This window comes from Diadema antillarum, unplaced genomic scaffold, assembly GCF_040938485.1.
Source record: "Diadema antillarum isolate AM-2024a unplaced genomic scaffold, OU_Dant_1.0 seq00000822_RagTag, whole genome shotgun sequence".
In the NCBI taxonomy this organism is placed as follows: domain Eukaryota; kingdom Metazoa; phylum Echinodermata; class Echinoidea; order Diadematoida; family Diadematidae; genus Diadema; species Diadema antillarum.
The window spans coordinates 551,928-557,943 of record NW_027271699.1 but is presented as its reverse complement, the minus strand read 5'-3'; positions in this window follow the sequence as shown (position 1 = coordinate 557,943).

The window sequence follows — 6,016 nt, the reverse complement described above, 5'->3', positions numbered from 1 at the left end:
CATCCTTGGTTCTCTGTGTGTCTTTAGTTTAAATGTAAAGTTGTGTGTGTGTCCTCGTTTTCCACCATGGGTAAGTGCACACACACACACACACAAACACATACACACATGCACACACAGGGACATATACACTAGAATGAATATATACTACAAAATTCTCCAGTTTTCAGGCCCTCTTGCTGGAAGAAATTTGCACCAACTAGTAACTTTGTCCCATCTCTAGAAAATCCATTAATTCCTTCAACAAGTCTGCTTATTCTGGACAGTATGCTGTGTGCTTGCTGCTGAATATGTTTCGAATAGCGACATCTGTGCATGTTTATGGCTTTGTTAGGCTTTGAAAATGCATGTGCACCATGTAGCACAGATTGTACTGATTGAAGACGGGTGTGTGCATTAAAGAATGCGTTGTTATTTCAAAGGTCGGCAGTGTCCAAAGAGCATCATAATTATAGTGGTACGAAAGTTCAATATCAATGCGTAGCATGCAAGGCTTAACTGCATTGTGAATTCATACACACTTTGTGTGTGTTTGGTGGTGGGGGAGGGGAAAGGAGAACAAAATACTCATGAACACTATAGTCCAGTCAAAATAGGGTTTCACCCACCACTAATTGCAACAGTACGAATTCCACTGCAGTGCAACTTGTTATGGGCTCCTAAACACCATACTAAAAGTCCCAAGAAATCCAATGGGGTAAAGTGGCTAAATTTGCATAATATGCAAATTAGCTCCCATAATGATAAAAAATACAGTGTTTCCATGAAAACTATGCTTCTAGGTTTCAGATTGGAACACCGAAAGTGTTGAAACTTATGTTTTCAATGTCAGTGAGTGCGATGCAAACATGTCCATGTACATATTCTAGGCCTCATTTGAATAATATGCAAATTAGCTCCAATAATGATAAAAAATACAGTGTTTCCATGAAAACTATGCTTCTAGGTTTCAGATTGGAACACCCAAAGTGCTGAAACATATGTTTGCACTGTAAGTTAGTGCGATGCAAACATTTCCATGTACATATTCTGGGCCTCATTTGCATAATATGCAAATTAGCTCCAACAATGATAAAAATACAGTGTTTCCATGAAAACTATGCTTCTAGGTTTCAGATTGGAACACCGAAAGTGTTGAAACATATGTTTGCAATGTCACTTAGTGCGATGCAAACAATTCCATGTACATAATCTGGGCCTCATTTGCATAATATGCAAAGGGTACCGAGCCAACGGAATATTCAAATGCACCAAAGTGCCCGATATGAGCATATCAAGAGTGTTCAAATGTGATATTTCAGTTTCTCTTCACCAAAAACAAACTTTTCAGCATTAGAAACCTAGCATGAATAATTTTAAGCGAATAATAGTTTGTTATCAGACAGATAATGCTAGCTTATCCATTAATTACGTAGAATCAAAGTACGAATATAAACAACTGTCAACATCTATAACTTGTCCAATTTTGTAATTAATGAACTCTATTTGGAGAGTTGCTTATTCGAACCTGGATGATTCAGCTCTTGCACCCTTGAGGGTTTTGAGATATTGAAGATAGCACAGTCAAAGGAAACTCTGTGGGTAGTGACCAAAGTTACCCCTATCGATCATATCCCCACGGCCATTTGCAAAACATGCATCAACCAACGCGATTTCCGTTGTTCTAAGCGTACAAGATTTTTTTTTTTTTATTAAAGTCGTTTGGCCGTCTAGCAAAGACTATTTCCATGAAAGTAGTACCTTTAAAAAGTGGTGCACATGAGTCAAAGCGACTCGGAGGGAGGTACCCGAATTTATCCCTATACCGTCACAGCCCGGTACAAAACACAGTATATACACGTGAATACAGCTGTTTGAAGCGAAACAAACAAACAAACAAACAACCCTCTATAACGTCCTTTTCGTTTCATTTCCATTAAATTTCAGTGGAAGTTATAGAAGAATTATTGTTCTACGATATCTATAAGATGAAAAGGTGAAATCCTAAAGGCAATGAAAAACATGCAGTATATACAACAGCGAAAAAAAAAAATGTTCCATGGGTACATGCCTCTGAAAAGTTTTTCCGCCTGTCTAGCACATACTCTTTTATTTTCGTAAAATGCAATTCAGGGAATACAGGAGACGTTGCTTTACAATATCTATATTGTCAAAAAGTTGGACATTCAAACGCAAGCCCTTGGGAAGTGCCCAAATCACCCATACCTTGACCTTCGTGGTCCCAAAACAGGTTAACCTGCATTAAAACATGCATTATATGCCAAAGCAAATTCAGTTGTACATGCACGTAGAAAGTCGTTTTGCCGGGTTGTAAATAAAAACACTTTACTTTTCATGATTTTTAAATGGTAGAGACACTGCTTTACAATATTCATATAGGGGTGCACAATCAAAGGCCACCGAGTGGGATGTGTTCAAATCATCCAACCCCCAGGGCAATATAGGAAACATGCACTATCATTTAGCACGAATATTTTCCAATTTTCCAACGGTTGTACAGCAAGTGCCCTATTGTTTTCAAGAAATGCAATATAATTAAAAGAAGAAAACAATACTCTACCTTAACTTTATTGTCAAAAGGGTGAACATTTCAAAGCAATCCCTTGGGAAGTGTCCAAAATTACACCTCCGCTCAACACACGGATACTATGAACGCAAATACTGACGTTCTTTGGTGCATTGTCTTAGAAGTAGTTCCGGCAATACAGCTACACACTTTTATATCGATGAACGTCGTGGAAATGATAGAAGAAGCATTGCTTCACAATATCTATTCAGTGAGAGGATGCACATTAAATTCCAATCCTGTGGGATGTGCCCCAAAGTACCCCACCCTCACGGCAATATAGAAAACATTGAATATCATTAACGCGAATATACTACATGTTCCAAACGTACATGTTTCAAAATTCGATCATGCCATGCAGCATGGGCACTTTTGTTTTCAAAAATACATTGTAGTTAATAGAGGAGACATCCCTTAACGATATCCATATTGCCAAAAGGGTGAAAATTAAAGGACAATCCCTTGGGAATGGTCCAAAATTACACCTACGCTCACGCGCCCTTAAGACAAAACACAGATATCAGCAACGCAAACACCGTTGTTCTAGCGTGGATGGTTTTAAAAGTAGTCCCGGCAATACAGCAAATACACTATTTATCAATGAAAAGTCATGGAAATGATAGAAGAGGCTTAACTTTACAAGATCTATACAGTGAAGAGGATGCACATTAAATGGCAACCCTGTGAGATGTGCTAAAAATATTCAACCCTCATGGCAACTTAGAACACATATAATATCATACAACGCGAATATATATATATGTTCCAAACGTACATGTTTTCAAAATTCCATCGTGCTGAATAGCAAAGGCACTTTTGTCTCAAAGAAATGCAACTAATTAATAGAGGAGACATTGCTCTACAATAACTATATTGTCAAAAGGGTGAACATTCAAAAGTAATCCCTTGGGAAGTGTCCAAATTCACATCTACGCTCACGCCCCCTTATTACAAAACACACATATTAGCAACGCAAATACCGTTGTTCTAGCGTGAATGGTTGTAAAAGTAGTTCCGGCAATACATCAAATACAATTTTCATCGATGACAATTTATGAAAATGATAGAAGAAACTTAACTTTACAAGATCTATACACTTAAGAGGGTGCGCATCAAATGGCAACCCTGTGGGATGTGCCAAAAATACTCCACCCTCACGGCAATATAGAAAACATATAATATCATATAACGCGAATATATATGTTCCAAACGTACATGTTTTCGAAAGTCCATCGTGCCGTATAGCAAAGGCACTTTTGTTTCCCCAAAAAAATGCAACTAATTAGTAGAGGAAAAATTGCTCTACAATAACTACATTGTCAAAAAGGTGGACATGCAAAGGTAATCCCTGGGGAGGTGTCTAAATTTACACCTACGCTCACGCCCTTTGTGACAAGATACGGATATTAGCAACGCAAATGCAGTTGTTCTAGCGTGAATGGTTTTAAATGTAGGTCCAGCAATACAGCAAATACACTCTTATATAAATGAAAAGTCATGAATAATTATGATAGAAGAAGATTTGCTTTACAAGATCTACACAATAAAGAGGGTGCTTATAGAAGGGCGACCCTGTGACGTGTGCCCCCGAAATGCCCTTTATCCTCTTGGCAATATAGAAAACATAATTATAATATCATATAACGCGAATATATATGTTCCAAAAGTAAATACTGTCAAAATTCGATCGTGCCTTATAGCAAGGGTATTTTTGTTTTCAAGAAATGCAATGTAATCAATACAGGAGACATTGCTTTACAATACTTATTTAGTAAAAAGTGGTGCACATTTAAAGCGGCCCCTTGGGAGGCGCCCAAAGTTACCCCCTCAACCCCGCGTCCCCATATGCAAAACGTGCATTATGCCAACGTGAGTACTGTTGTTATGGATGTACTCTTACAGTTACCGTTAATTTGCATTTTATGTAAATTATTTTTGTACTACCAATTCGAAAAGGCATCTATCGTGTTCATTGTCCTACAAAATATAAGTTTATACATTTAAATCTTTAAAATTGGATAACGGGAAGCTGAGATCTGTCAATTTCCTCTCATTTCAGGTGCTAATTTGCATATTATGCAAATTTTACTATTTTGCCCCGCTGGATTTTTTGGGACTTTTAGTATGGTGTTCAGGAGGCCTCAACGACTTGCTCTGCAGTGAAATTCCTACTGTTGCAATTAGTGGTGGGTTACCCCCTAAAAATCGCTAGATTGACTGGACTACTAGACATTTTGTTGTTGTTGCACTTGTACACATCGTGACTGTTAAGCATATTAATCAATATTAACTGACTTGGGATATGTGCTTCAATGTACTGAAATGATGTGAGTTCCATAAGTATTTTTGTTGTAAATACAGGTGACTACCGTTAATAATGAAGTCATCAGGACCGGCAGTTTTCTTTGGCTATATGGAAATTTCATTATATCAGTACACATAAAAGGTATAAACATATCTAGATTATAATTTTGGACCCTGAATTTTACTTCGCTGTATCGGAAATTTCCTTATACATGTATAACAGTGTGGGTTATAAGAGGAATGCAATGTACTGTTACACACAAATTTTGTCTGTGTACTGCACTGTCTTGGCAGAGAAAAGCAAACAGTATGTTTTCCAAATACTGTATACGCCATATTTTTAGCGAGTCTAAATTTTCTCGAATCGGGACTTACTGGTTAATTTCGCAATCATGGAGTCCTGTACTGAACGGAGAAATGTACACATTCATATCGGGATCAGAGTCAATATTTTTGCATGTCTTTAATTTTGCGAATAGCACCTGACTCGCGAAATTCGCAAAATATAAAAAACCTCGCAAAACATTCGGCGTATACAGTATTTCTCGGTACACTGAACATGTTTGTTTGTTTGTTTTTAAGAAATAGCCCAACACACAGCCAATTTGACTTACTGTAACACTGCTGAGTCAGAGGCCTCTGTGTACTATGGTGTGTCTAATCCACATACGTTGTACTCTAATACATGAATAAACCATCACATCTCTGTAATAGATGATTTGAATTCTTGGGGTTGTCAACGCCTATCTGCATCATGCATTATGAAATGATCAATAAAAGCAAGACCACCAACAACAAACAAACCTATTTTTTTTCTTCATATCTGCTTCTTCGTTATGAAGTCCTCTCAGAGTATGGTGGATTCAAAACTCCTGGGCACATGCCATAAAGCACAGAGAGGTAAGGTCTTTGCACCCAGTTGAGTTGGCAACACAGTTGTAAAGACAGCTGGTACAAACCGTATCGCCACATAGTTTTAAGTAATGTTAAATACTGTACAAGCTGTTATTTTCGCAAGGGTTTATTATGTCTCAATGCCCTTGGGTGATAATGCATTAATGTTAGCGTCGGTGCCAATTCGCGAAACAACATCTTGCGAAAATGTCTATGATCTCCTCATTCGCAAAAATATCTGTATGCGAAAAT